Here is a 14,501-nt window from a genome sequence, read left to right as displayed (position 1 = left end):
ATCTAATGTGTTAAACTATTTTTTTTTAAAGTAACGAGTTGAATTTTGCAAATGTAGCGAAGTAAAAGTACCGTTTCTTCTTCATAAATGTACTCAAGTAAAAGTAAAAAGTATCGTGCAAAAAAGGTACCTAAAAAGTACATTTTTTTCAAAAACTTACTCAAGTAAATGTAACGGAGTAAATGTAGCTCGTTACTACCCACCTCTGCTCATAGGGGAGTTGACACATGGCAGAAGCCATGTGGCGAGAGGAGTGTCATTTAAATTTGCACATGTCGCCATGACGAGGAGTGACTGCGAGGATCGTCCTTAAGATGGAAGCTGAGGCCTGGAGAGAGGCTTCAGAAGGATCAGAGATCGCCTTCAGCACAGAGAGCTGTGCTCCTGGGCTTCCAGGAGATCGTCATGAGGAGACTCTGCACAACAAAATCTTAAATAAGATGAAAGACTTTCGACGTTGAGGAAAACAACTAAGGCGTACAACGTGCTCTGCCTTTAGAATCTTCGGCAGCGTCGGAACATGAGGACCTGAGGGAGCGTGCCAAGCTCCAAAAAGTCACAGCGCAGAGGAGGTCCAGCGATGGACTTGTGGTTCTGTGAACAGCACAAATGCCAGGTGACTGTGAAATAACTAACAGCACTTTTTCCACAAGTGAAGCCAGTAACTTACTATCCTACCAGATTAGCTCTAGTTGCTTGTGCTTTACCTCCATGCGTGAGATCAGTATGTGCAGCAGCTTAAGCTGTACAATGTTTCAGGATATAGTTCATTTAATCTTTTTGACACTGTTAGTTCCACACAAGGTAGATGTCTACTACTGCAGACTAAAATTACATTTCTGTCACCTACAAGATGCTTGTCTTTAATGTTACTGTTACTGTTACTTTCACAACCATACATAACCATAAAGTGGTGCACAATTCTGAATCCGTCAAACTTTTTTGCTAACGAAAGAAGAGGGCACTTCTCATGAGTGTAGACAGCACGTAGAGAAGGAGTGTAAGCCTGTTGCATTAGAGAATGCTTTTGCACATAAGATCGCGAAAGAGGCAACTTTACGAGAACATGGTGTTAACGTTTTAGCAGTGCAATGCCAGCAGACGTTGGCTATTATGCGGGATGCACTGGGAAAACAGTTGTGACTTACAGTAGGATCGAGCTTGCAGGATGGTATTTGTTATCTGTGTGATAAACCAATACTGCCTTAGAATTTGTATAAGAATGCTGCTATTTTGCGCCATGGGCTTCGCCATGTCGCAACAGGAGGGAGATAATGAGTAGTTTATACTTTAAGATTAAATACCCTTAAAAACACTTTTTTGTAGGTCATGTATGATATGTTCAAGCACAATTCTCAGGGTAATTTGAGACCTAAGAGAGGGAAATTCCCTAGACCCAGTCACCCATTACAAGTCATTCACATGGATTTTATAGAACTGTCCAACTGTAATAACTATGAGTACTGTTTAGTGGTAGTGTGCCCTTTTTCAAAGTGGGTAGAAATTGTACCAACTAGAAAAGCAGATGCCATTTCGGTTGCCAAAGCAATATGTAAGAATATCATTTGGAACATGGGATTCCCAAGACCATAGTGATAATGGTCCACACTTTGAAAATGAAGTGATTAGATTATTGGCACAACATCTAGGGATAACACTAAAAACATCATTGTTTATATCACCCACAAAGTGCAGGGTTGATAGAGAGAACTAATAGAACAGTAAAGTTAAGACTTAGAGAGACACGCAAAACATGGTTAAACTGTGTAGAATTAGTTTAGATGTATATGAATGTACATGAGGATTACTCCAACAGAGAATGGTCTGACTCGTTGAGATTATATATGTTAGACCATTTAGAGTTCTAGTCTTCTGTAGTGATGATAGAAAAGCAGAAGAGAGAACATATTAGCAGATTAGATGCTTAAAATGTTTAAAAGTAAAGATGTCTTGAGAACAAATGATCTGCCAGATGATTCTGTTTCTCTGCAGGAGCAGAGTCTGAAGTCTGGAGATTGGATGTTGACAAGGCCATGGAGAGGAAGTGCGGGTCCAGTCCACGGTGGGAAGGTCCATATCGGATGCTGCTGACGACGACCACAGCAGTGAAGATCGCTGAAAGGAACACTTCGATACATCAAGCGCACTGCAAGAAGGTAACACACTTCCTGGCCGACTCTGGGTGATGGTGAAAAGGCCAGGGTATAAAGGGGGGAGTATATCTCTAGGACCTCTCATCTCAATCCTGGTGAAGAAACCAACGGATCCTGAACCCAACTTAGATGGCTGGGAATGTGCTGTGTGCCTTCTTGTGCCTGTGGACCCAGAGTGGGATGACAGGAGCGCACTGGGACAGAGCAAATCACACCCAGTACCCGCATGGGGTTTTCAACAACTACTGGTGGCAGTTTGTGAACAAAACCGCTCACATAAAGAACGAGACCAATGGTTATGCTTGTGATGCCACTGGCTACACATTCTTCTGGACTGTGGCCATATAGCATCACTGAGACAGTTTGTTTGGTTGCCTTGGCAACACATCCAGGACTAAACATACTTGGAACACTGCCAACTTTTCAACTTCTGAACCTGAATGGACGGTTGATTCACCAGTAGCTGGGACGGTGAACTGCTCTGGTACGACAGACCTGCCAGTCTGACTCAAAGTATCTGACTCGCTGCAGGACATTGAACAGCTAAATAAACTGGAAATAGGCCAGTTGCCTATGTGTATGAAGGGCAATGGATTAGTCCAAGTTGGAGATTTACCATGGAATTTGTACAACGTCGCCTATTCTTTGTGTCCTCTGCAAGAAGGATGCAAACAGAGAAGCCTTTTGTCTACATTTACATCATTAACACTTCTGTAAGCTGGTTGAGGCTTTGAGCCAAGAAGATCAAAACAGCTTGATCCAATTTCCTTTACAAAGCTTTTTCTGCGGTGACAACAGGACAGGATGTGTTTGAATGTCTATGTCTGTATACAGTTGGATTGTAGTGACATATGATTTTTGAGTATGTTGATTCTTCTTGTTTGACTGTTACATTTAGTTGTTTACTTGCAGGAATACATAATGAATCGCGCGACAGGAGTAGATGCACCACAAGGCGGGATAACGTGGTTAATGTCTGGTCTTTGGTGGCATTTTCTTTTTAAAATATTAATTCCTGTTTTCGGACTATTGATACTGATTTGCTTATGTATAGGATGGATTTTACCGTGTATAAGATCATTGCGAACTAAGATGATTTCTGATACATTTGTTAATTATGTACTCTTAAAACAATATGAATTGACAGAAATGAATGTTATGACAGAAGCCTGTGTGTAAATGACGCCTGTGCTGAAATTGTCAAGCAAGAGGTGCATGGCTAAGAATATACTACATACGAATAATTTGGAGCATAAAAATCACAAAACAGGAGGGAATGTTAGAGTGAATTGTTAAATGTTTGTCATTTTTATTGTAAGTGTTACAGAAATTACTTATGTATAAGAAGTTTAATAGAAGGTTCCAGCAGTTAAAATGTTCTTGCTTGTACAGTTCTGTGGACAATATTGTAAAGGTGTGTTTATCTTGTCATAAAGAACAAGTTTTATTACACCGCTATTATCGCGAGGTTTGGGGCGTGACAATACAGACTGTGAGCCCACGTTTAATAATCACGCTAAGGAGTTCAGCGAGCTATCTGCAAAGGCCTGGTTAGTCTACCAGCTGTACAAGGTATTTGTCCTTTGCCATAACTGTATTGTAATATTGTGAAAATTTGTAATGTATAGTGTTCTAATTATTTTATGGTTTAATTTAGAATGCACAAGACTGTAAAGGTATTCTTCTAGAACCTCCGAAGTGGCAGGCGGCCACGAGGTAATTTTTTGTTGTTAAATCACAAGTGTTACCTTTGATAGACTGAAGCGCTTAAAGCCTTTGTGTTTTATATTTGTAGTTTTCACGGCGTTCAATAAATGCAGCGAAGCGCCCGTCTTGAAGAAGCCGTGCCTGTGTTGTCATTTCGGAGTTACAGTGAAAACTCGCCCTAGCCAGCGCCGGTGAGAAGCTAATTACGAAGACGGCAGCAGCAGAGAGTGACGGTGAATTGGAGCGACACAAGAGGGCGCCATTGTATAAGCTCACCGTTCTCAAGCAGCCAAGCACACCAGCAACAACGTCGCACAACTGGAGTAAGGTGGAAATTAACAAAGGACAGTGTTAAAAGTAGAATAAGAGTGGTTTAAGTCAAGTTTAAAGAGTCACAATAAGTTTCTATAACACATTGTCAAAGTTTATTTAATTTCTACTGTACTTCAAGGTGATGCTTTGCAGTTTGGTGAATAGTGTACTTGCTTAAGGTCAGTTGGAGTGAGGTTTACAAGGTCCTTTAAGAAAAGGTGCATTTAAAGTATACAGTAACAGTACCCCAAAGTAACTTAAGTCACAAATTTAAGAAGTATTTGAAATCTGATCACCGTGCGCTCGATGACATTTAACTAGACTCCTGAGATGGTTGACAAAGATCTCGAAGAGCACCATGCTGTACCACTTACCGAAGTGGAAGAAAATGATGATGAACAAATTACAGAACTACAGACTGTTCGTAAAAGTGAAAGAGTAAGAACACTAACAGAAAATGGTAAAGAGCTTCAAGAGAAGAAACTCAAAGGCCTCCAACACAGATATGCCGTTGTTTTTGAAAAATGGAGATATGAAGCAAGATTGAGCAAAGTAATACTGAGAAATGAAGTTTCCGAGAGTGAATTGAATGAGCTCATCAACAATGTAAATGTTGCCTGCAAAGATGTACAAACCATTTATGAACAAATACGGCAAATACAAACTCCTGATGCAGATGAAAGACGCAAAGTGGATGCATGTACATCACTTTCCTCGTTCATTGTCAGAAGAGCTGAAAAACACTTACAAGGAGACCTCGCAGATGGTGATGAAGAGCCATGGCCAGATATTGGGTCGTGCTTAGGATCTGAGAGTACTAAGTCAAGGTAAAGTCACGAAGGTCTAAAAGTAGTTCAAGAAGTGTCAAGAAGTATTAGCTGTAATGTAGGACCAAGAAAGGGAAGCAGCTGAACTACAAAAGTTGGAACTTGAAAACTTGGAAAGGCAACAAACAATGGAGGAGCAGCGCAGACGGATTGAACGCTTGGAAGAGGTTAAAAAATTGAATGCTGCAAGAGCTAAAGTAAAGGTTTACGCAGAAGCTGAGAGTATTTCTGAAAGTCGTAGTTTAGTGCGCAGTATCAAAACTGGGAGTGAAACCTCAGCAATTCCTGCTCCACCGCAATTTCCCTCTCAAGCTCCAAATACAACCCAAGCCCATAATGCGACAAGCCATGCATTTTTTAGACATACTCCCACAGTCATCAACCAAGCCCAACAAAATCCTGGTGTGCAACCTAAGGCCACCACAGGCCAAGCACTTAACGCATCAAGTCCACCATTTATCCCTAAAGAAACACAAGCTGCCGCTTCTGCAACTCATCCACAGCCAAACTTGGATCTAGTCGGCATACTAGCAGACGCAATAAGTGCTAATCGTCTTCCAACTCCAGAACCTGCACTGTTCACTGGTGACCCTTTAAAGTTCAAGGACTGGCAGTTGTCATTTGAGACTTTGATTGAAAGAAAAAACATTCCAAAGAACGAAAGACTCTATTATCTCAGGAAGTACCTTGGTGGACCCGCAAAGAGAGTGGTCGAAGGATTTCTCCTGGTGGGCACAGATGAAGCATATGACGCAGCTTGGGAAGTGCTGAAAAGGCGCTTTGGGGATCTATTCACTATAGGAAAATGCTTCAGAGACAAACTTCACAATTGGCCTAAAATAAGCTCCAAAGATGGAGTGAGTTGAGAGAGTTTGCTGACTTCCTTAGAAGTTGTGAAGCTGCGATGACACACATAAAGACATTAGAGGTTCTCAATGACTGTATGGAAATTCAGAAACTCTTGCTGAAACTTCCAGACTGGTTGACAACAAGATGGAATCGCGCAGCGATGAAAATAAGAAAAACCCTTAATGGCGAGTAGCCATCATTTCACATGTTTACAGATTTTGTATCCACTGAAGCAGACCTAGCATGTGACCCCATAGCTTCAATGCAAGCACTCAAGGGTTTGGAAATCAGTAAGCCCAAACACTCACGCAGCCAAGTCATTCGAGCTAAAACATTAACGACAACTTCAAGTCACTTAACCAACTCAAGTCACATGAATCCTATGACTTGCTTTTACTGCAAAAGAAATGGTCACACACTGGACAAATGTTTCAAATTCACAGAAAAATCAGTCCAGGATCGTATCAAGTTTGTACAAGCAGAAAGGCTGTGCTTTGGATGTTTAAAGGGGGGACATCATTCTAAGAAGTGTGATAAAAGGAATACGTGTGAGAAACGCCAGAAGAAGCATCCCACATGTCTGCATGATGACAAGTTTGTAGAGCGTAAAAGGATAATGCCTGCAATGAATGATAACTCTCAAGAAAAGGACGAAGGAGATGAACCAGCAACCGCAATCTCTAATAGAGTAACTCAAGTAACTGCGAGCACACTGACATCCTTCATTCTACCTGTCTGGGTTTCGTCAAAAAAATCACCCAGAGAGAGAAGTTCTAGTATATGCCCTCCTCGATTCTCAGAGATACATCCTTCATCTTGGGTCTTGGATGAAGTAGCCCAGGATCTCGACACAGATAAGAATAAGGCTCATCTAAGACTATCAACCATGTCCGCCAAGTCAACAGTCATACCATGTGAGAAACTGGTAAATCTTCAAGTTAGAGGCTACAAGCAGGAAAAGAGAATTACATTGCCACTGGTTTATACAAGAGAGTTCATCCCTGTGAACAGATCACACATCCCAACGTCTGAAACTGCTTTGAGTTGGCCTCACCTCGAAAGGCTGGCAGATAGGTTACTATGGGCAGAAATCTGTGCCATCAGAAACTGAATTTGAATAAGTTAAATTTGAATTTGAATTGCTCAGATTGAATCTGAATTGTAACTTGAATAAATGCTTTTGAAAACTGAATTTGAATTAGTCTAATTTGAAATTGAATTTATGGTTTGAAAATGATCATCACTAAATTGAAATTGAATTTTATATATTGAAAATGAATTCATTTGCTTTGAAACTGCATTTTGTCCTTTAAAAATTCAGCTCTCGAATAATTTCAGTTTCACTCTCACCATTCAGTTTCAGTTCTACATTTCAATTTCAGTTCCAAAATTCAGTTTTTTGGAACTTACTTCCGGTTCCGGTTCAAGCGCAGATTAATAGAACTACATTTTGCCAGCGGACTGAAAGTGTTACTGACCGGAATCTACAGCGTCTTCAGCTGAATTAAGACTTCAGAGGTCATTCGTCATGTCGAATGACCAGCAGATAAACTCTCAGGTTGGTAATAAATGTATTACATGTATAAGAACAAGTGTCATGTTAACAAATAATAGCCGTACAGTAACTTTTATGCTTATTGTAGCTGCTAGCTAAAAACGCTAATTTAGCCTAGTTTGCCCTGGATTCAGCTTTGACAAACAAATATGATCGACTGTTTCTAGTAGAAATCCAAAGTTGTCATCTTGTACCCTCTCAGAGCCCTGTATGCTTGCAGAGACCCCTACAGTAGGGAAACATGCAAAACGGTGTCCAAACCTTTGTATTTGAGCTTTATTTATGTCTTACACAGCATCCCAACTCTTTAGCTAACTTAATAACTTTAGCTAAAGCGAATAGTTAGTCTATAATAATAATAATAATAATAATAATAACTAATAATAGTTAGACCCCTGCACTAGTCTCTCTCTATTATTCACCCTGGGGTTGCCCTCCCCCAGGCTTGTACCTGTGGCTTCCTGTCCTGGGGGTGGGGTTGGCTGTTCTCCTGCCCTGCAGCCCATCTTTTTGTTCATATTCAAAGACTATTTTTCTGTATGTATTCTTACCCTCTAGCAACCGCCATAATATAATGTTCCAAGCAATCAGGAACTCTACAGTCTGTCTAACTCCAGTGTATACCAAGCAATCTATTATTCTCAACAGAGATAAACTCAACATAAACTGAACCCACATTAAAGTTAGCTCGGTACTTACCTTTAGATGAGCCCACAAGCCGAGAGAAACTCCGCGATGAAGCTGGAAGTCTTTCCAAACAAATCAGGGAGCAGAGACCCACGTGGTTCACGCTGATCTCAGCTTCAATCCAGGAGACAAGGGTGTGCAGATCGATGCAGATATCGTTCCAAACATTGGTAGTGGTATATGTTCCTGTAAGTTTACTACTTTACTCCCGTTTCATGAAAAAGCAGCTCTCTCTGCGTGACTCCTCTCCTGCACACACACTTTGCTCCGCCCCCTTTCCCGGCTCTGCTGTGATTTGTGGCTGTGCGGTCATGTGACTCAACGTAAACACGTGGGTCAAAATTAGCGCCTATCTCCTTAAACGTCATCGTGGGAAGGAGAATTGCTAAGTACTCAGGGAAAGAGAGGATCTGTGCTGAGAATTGGAACAGCCTTTTTTAGTAGTGCACACAGCTAACTAGTGTTACTGTGTTAGATGCCTGAATGTTTCTCATGGTCTGATGGGAAATAATGTTTTCTATTCTTTAGCACATCGAACATTAAGCCGTTCACAGAGTTCGGGTTTAAAGGATGAAATCGTTTGTACATATGCATCTCTTCTCTGGATAAATCTGTTCAATGACAAAAAGACTGAGGTGATGGTTTTTGGTGGCCCTAAATGTGTATTTAGATGCCAGCTGATGACTGTCCCTTAATGTAATCAGAACTGAGCAAAAACTTAGAGGAGATTGTGCTGTGGAACCATCTGCCTTTTGAGATAAGACAGGCCTCTTCTGTTTGTTTGTTTGTTTGTTATTATTTGATTCTATACTGTTTTATCTTGTTTTAAATATAGAGCTGTTTTAATTTTGATGTTTGTTTTTTTTTTACCATTTTGTTTTATTCTATTGGTCCTGTGTTGGGTATTTTAAAGTGCTTTATGAATAAAGATGGTTTGGATTGGATTGGATAAAATTAAATACATATTGTTCTCTTAGAATTTACTGTTGTGATCCAGTGTAACTCTTTTTCTCCTCACTGTTAAGGATCTCTGTGACTACAATAAATTTTCCTCCATCCATCACTGAACTGCACTGAAGTAAAACTTAATCCTAAGGGCTGCAATACACCAAAGGACATCACTAATAAACACTAATTATACAGAACCTTAAGCTCACTTAGATTAGTCAATATAGATTATAATCTTGAGCTCATATTTTGTTCTCTGTTCTTCTTCCACCAACATTTTTTTCTGCAGGTAAGAATAGTCGTTAAGAACTATCTTCAGTGTAAAGAAGAACAGGAAGTATTGGAAGTGATTGTGCAGCCCCCACAGAGCACATCATCAAGTTTGTCCAGGATTACATGAAGAGAGAGAAGGATGTGAGGAAGACTACATCCACAGATGATCTGTGCTCAGTTCTCCAAAATGTTTAGAACAACCTACCAGCCGAGTTCCTTCAAAAACGGTATGCAAGTGCACCTAGAAGACTTGATGCTGTTTTGAAGGCAAAGTGTGTTCACACCAAGTATTGATTTGATTTAGACTTCTCTTTTGTTCATTCACTGCATTTTGTTGATTGAGCTAGCAGGGCTCAAACTAGAACACTGATCAGTCATATTTGTAGGTTATTGCCAATAACCTTCAACTATTAAAATACAATTTGCTAAAGCGACTTCAATGTCTCCTGTATTAGATCAAAATAAGAGACAACAGATAACCACTGTTGTGATACCCTTTATCTCTCACCTGGGTGTGCTAGTTTTGTCAAGTCAATTAATACAAAGAAGGACTGGCTTTGTTGAGCTTCCTCAGTTAAAACACTAACACTGGTACACACTTAGCCTGTATTTTTGTAGGAAAATTACATTCTGGCAGCTTAAGCTCACCATCTGCAAACTTAACATGTGAAGTTCAAGATTATAGAAAACAAACTAAAGCAGAATTAAGAGAAACTCTATATTTGTTTCTTTATCAGTACCTGTGAGAAGACTGTTCATACTGTGTTGTTCTCTCTGCAAAGGTTTCTATCAGTAAATTTCAGAAAGACAAAGTAAACATTTACCGTCAGGTCCCGAGCTACTGCTAGAGATACTGTTACTGTGCCACGTGCATATCTTTGGAAATTGAATTAGGTGGCAAAATTTGAGAATTACAATCTGTTAATTAACTAAAAAAAGATAGAAAACAAGTTGAAAACCAAATTGAAAGGAAATATGTGTCAGTGTGGCCATATTAATCAGCATGAACATCAGACAACTTCAGGTTCTGTCACAACCGGGCAGCCAACACAAGGAACAGGACTCAGATGCAGACACCACACAGAGGTTTGGAGGAACAGTGTAAAACAAGCTATTATTTTGGCAAAATATGAAGTAAAGGTGAGAGGCAAATGAATCTACCCTCTGGAATTGCTCAAACCCATACACTAACACGTGATGTCACAAACTCAGGGGACTAAGAAACTGAAAATTAACCCACACTATGGCAAGCAAGAGACTCATAGTTACAAGATCCAATATCCAAGTGGGACACAAGAGCTGAACTATGAAGTACTAAACTATGCATCCACCTATTTGCTTCACTTATCCTTTTCAGGGTCGAGGAGGGTGCTGGAGCCTATCCCAGCTGTCATAGGGCGAGAGGTGGGGTACACCCCGGACAGGTCACTAGTTTGCCGCAGGGCTAACACACAGAGACAGACAACCATTCGCGCTCACATTCACACCTATGGGCAATTTAGATTAATCAATCAACCTTTAGACTGTGGGAGGAAGCCGGAGTACCCAGAGAGAACCCACGGAATCATGGGTAGAACGTGCAAACTCCACACAGAAAGACCCCGGCCTGATGGTGGAATTGAACTCAGGACCTTCTTGCTGTTCAGCAACAGTGCTAACCACCATGCTGCCCCTAAATTATACTATAGTACTAAACTATATTAGAGCAACCTCAGTAATTCACTCAATAGTCACAAAACATGAAATCATGAGACAAGAGTCAGACTACGTGTCTTTTAGCAGAGTAGTTGGGGTCTGGGATGCGGGTCCTCCCTTCTGCTGCGAAACTAGGGGCGGTCTGCTTGTCTGCACCCCTTGTTTGTGCATGTTTGTGTCTGTGTGTGTCTGTACATTTATGTCTATATGTCAGGTCACTGGAATGATAAAAATTATTTGAACATTACCTAATAAGACTGATTCAGGACAGACAATTAGTTATTTTAAACTTTTCTAGCAGTCCTTCACAAACAGGGAACAGTCTGTCTATTCTCTCCATCTGTCAGCTGCTGCTGGCTCTTCCTCCTCCTCTTCCTCACACACTGCTGAGTTTGTCCTGGTGGATCATCAGGGGTGCAAAGCCTTTATTCTTACAAGCCGGATGACTTGTAAGAATGAATGATGCTGCGAAGCATGAAAATGCCATTGGGCATTCTAGAAAAATCAATCTAGAAAAATAAAAAGTGCATATAAACCAGTAAACTACGGTGGCCTTGAGAGGCCAAATGGACTGCAACTTCAGAAAACACTTGCAAAAAGAAAAATGCCATAAAAAGAAAAATGCTGCAAAAAGAAAAACGCTGCAAAAGCACACAAAGCACAACGGAAATGTTCCTGGGGAGACAATAACCTGACAGACCAGTTGCACGAACCAAAACATTGCTAACCAGTGCGCTGGGACTGGGAGACACTTCAAAGAAGTGGAGGAGAGATAAATGTGTTGTAATCTCATGATTCTAATAATACTACAGATATCTGGAATATACATTCAAAGATAATTCTAACAAAGATAATGTTTAATGCAGCCTTAGAAATGAAGCTTTTTAAAACTCTAGAACAAATACTAATAAGTCATTAAGAAGTGTTGGAGTTAATGTGTTCAGGTTTTAATTTGGCATTGTGTCTTCATCAGGCAATGTATTGTCCATATTGTGGAATCCAGCTAGTGGGGCAAATTGGAGTTTTTTGTGGGTCCCATGGATTATGGGATTATTATTCGTGTTCCATTCCAAAAGTACTATATTCATTTCCTTATTCTAACGTTTTTGTATTGTTAAAGACTCTGCATGCAAAGATAAATCAGAATTTCAAAAAACGCAAAGGCATGAACTGGTAGGTACTAAGAACTGTATTCTGGTTTAAGCCTACCACCGGTTCTACTGGATATTTTTAGAAAATTGTTTATGACTTGTCTATAGCAATAGGGCATATGTACACAGTGATGAAATTCTTCTAACTTCTCTAATTTTGCTCATTTTGAGTTGTCAGCAAAGAGGTCTTAATGAGAGTGATAAGTCCTGAATCCTGGTCCATGTTCTTTAAGCTTTCTCTGGCCTTTATTCAAGGACACATCAAGAAGAATAAATACTTGAGTCTTGTTTATTGAGAGTTGTTTCAGATGTGGAATTTTTTTAAAAACACTTATTAAGTGCATTTGTGGATTCCTGCGGTCGTAATTATCTTTTCACGTTTTCTCTTCAACCTTAGGCCCAGTCTCAGTTACAGACATCATCAATAAGTATTTCTCGAGGGCCATACATATGAAGTGATCCTGGATTTTCATGAAAACAAGCATAATATTTGTATGAGTCTGAGAACATTCAAGAGGAGGCTAAAAGATGCTGGAATGACTAGAAGGACTGACTTTACTCCCACTGACATTGTCATTTCCACTGTTACATAAGAATTGAGAGGCTCAGGTCAGCTTCTGGGTTACAGATCCATGTGTCAGACACTGCGACAAAAGTATCATCTGACAGTTAAAAGAAATGATGTAATGCACTGTGGTCGCAAATTTTGAAGCCATCCTGCTAACCTTCTCCCACCAACGATGTGGAGATCCAATCCTTTTAGATCCAATTAAAATCAAGACACTCAAGAAGATGCTCTGTAAAAGAGTAGAATTCTTGGAACAGAGTTTAATACAGTGAATCATATGAACAGCAGGAAAAATACAAACATACATTTAGCAAGAGAATTATAAAGCAGAAAAGCAAGTAAAGCGAAAACCCCGGGGTGTACAGCCTTAAGCACAGACAGCAGAGCAACACAGAGATGGACAGGAAGCAGCAGGAGGAGAAGAGCTCTGGGGGTGTCCTCTGGTCCCCTAATATAAAAATTGTAAATGGCCTGTATTTATATAGCGCTTTACTTGGCCTAAGGACCCCAAGGCGCTTTACATATGCAGTCATCCACCCAATCACACACACATTCACACACTGGTGATGGCAAGCTACATTGTAGCCACAGCCACCCTGGGGCGCACTGACATATATAGGGACCAGTATCCCCGCCCCTGCTGATGGGTAACTTTCCCACACGCCCAACACAGCTGCAGGGGTCAGGTAGCGGCCAAGGTCTTGGCCAAAGGCCAGTCAGGACTCTGAGTACCCCCTGCTCTGGCTTATCACAATAGCTCATGACACAGTCAAAGGTCACACATTAATCCTAATTATTAAATCTTATACAGCAAGTGGCACAATCTTATAACATATAATACATAGGTTACATGCTTTCTCATATATAAAAACACTTCAGTGTAGGTTCAAAGTATGTGTGTGTGTGTGTGTGTGTGTGTGTGTGTGTGTGTGTGTGTGTGTGATTATTTTGTATGGTATTTTATCGTGATGTGTTCAGGATCTCTGTTACAATGTTACTGTTTTGGTTGTGCTGCATGAAAGACATTGAGTGTGTATTAGGGAAGGTTAGTTACCGGAGAGTAAGTTATGCAGGCGAACTCTCAACAGCATTAACTGCCCTGTTACTGTACCAACTTAATAAACTTCGGTGAAGCAAAAATGTCTTGTGCTTAAGACTCCACATGAAAGTTAAAATATATATGTTCAGTGCAGATAGATATATAGTGTATATAGTTACATAGTTATACATATCAAACAAAAATCTACCACAGCACATACTCTCAAGACTAGATCCATATGGTGTTAAGCGTCGCTGTAAACGCAGGTTTGTTCGAAGAGGATATTTTTCAGAAGGACCAAATCAAGTGTGGCATGTTATGATAAGCTGAAACCCTTTGGTGTTGCTATTAGTGCATGTGTTGATGGATTATCAAGGAAAGTTATGTGGCTCAACTGTGGCAGCTCAAATAATGACCCCGGTATCATTGCAAAATATTATATGGGTGCGTGATACGGTTTGGTCAACTTCCAGCATGCCTTCGTACAGACTGTGGCACAGAAAATGGCACAATGGCAGCCATTCACTGAGCTTTAAGATCAGACCATGGAGATGAACTTGCAGGAGCCCACAGTCATATGTATGGCACCTCAACTACAAATCAACGGATTGAAAGTTGGTGGTCTTTGTTCAGAAAGCAAAGGTACATGGCTTTTAAAATATATTCTGAAACTAAAATTGAATGGTTCTGAAGGTGTTTTGTACTTTTTTTTGTGGGTGGGGTTTTATACTTAAATA

General features: G+C 40.3%; 1 long non-coding RNA gene across 2 annotated transcripts; it reads left to right on the top strand.

Annotated features, from left to right (window-relative positions):
- The first annotated feature begins 2 nt into the window (after window positions 1-2).
- Window positions 3-4,072, top strand: LOC112846530 (uncharacterized). 2 transcript variants are annotated; one of them, XR_003219545.1, is made up of 4 exons: window positions 4-616; window positions 1,993-3,725; window positions 3,811-3,869; window positions 3,949-4,072. It is a non-coding gene; the product is annotated as an uncharacterized LOC112846530 (long non-coding RNA). The 2 variants fall into 2 exon arrangements; XR_003219544.1 differs by having other exon boundaries at window positions 3-616; window positions 1,993-3,869.
- Window positions 4,073-14,501: the final 10,429 nt, after the last annotated feature.

This window comes from Oreochromis niloticus, linkage group LG3 (assembly GCF_001858045.2).
Source record: "Oreochromis niloticus isolate F11D_XX linkage group LG3, O_niloticus_UMD_NMBU, whole genome shotgun sequence".
In the NCBI taxonomy this organism is placed as follows: Eukaryota; Metazoa; Chordata; class Actinopteri; order Cichliformes; family Cichlidae; genus Oreochromis; species Oreochromis niloticus.
The sequence above is the reverse complement of the archived record's forward strand: the minus strand, read 5'-3'. Positions and strand labels throughout refer to the sequence as shown.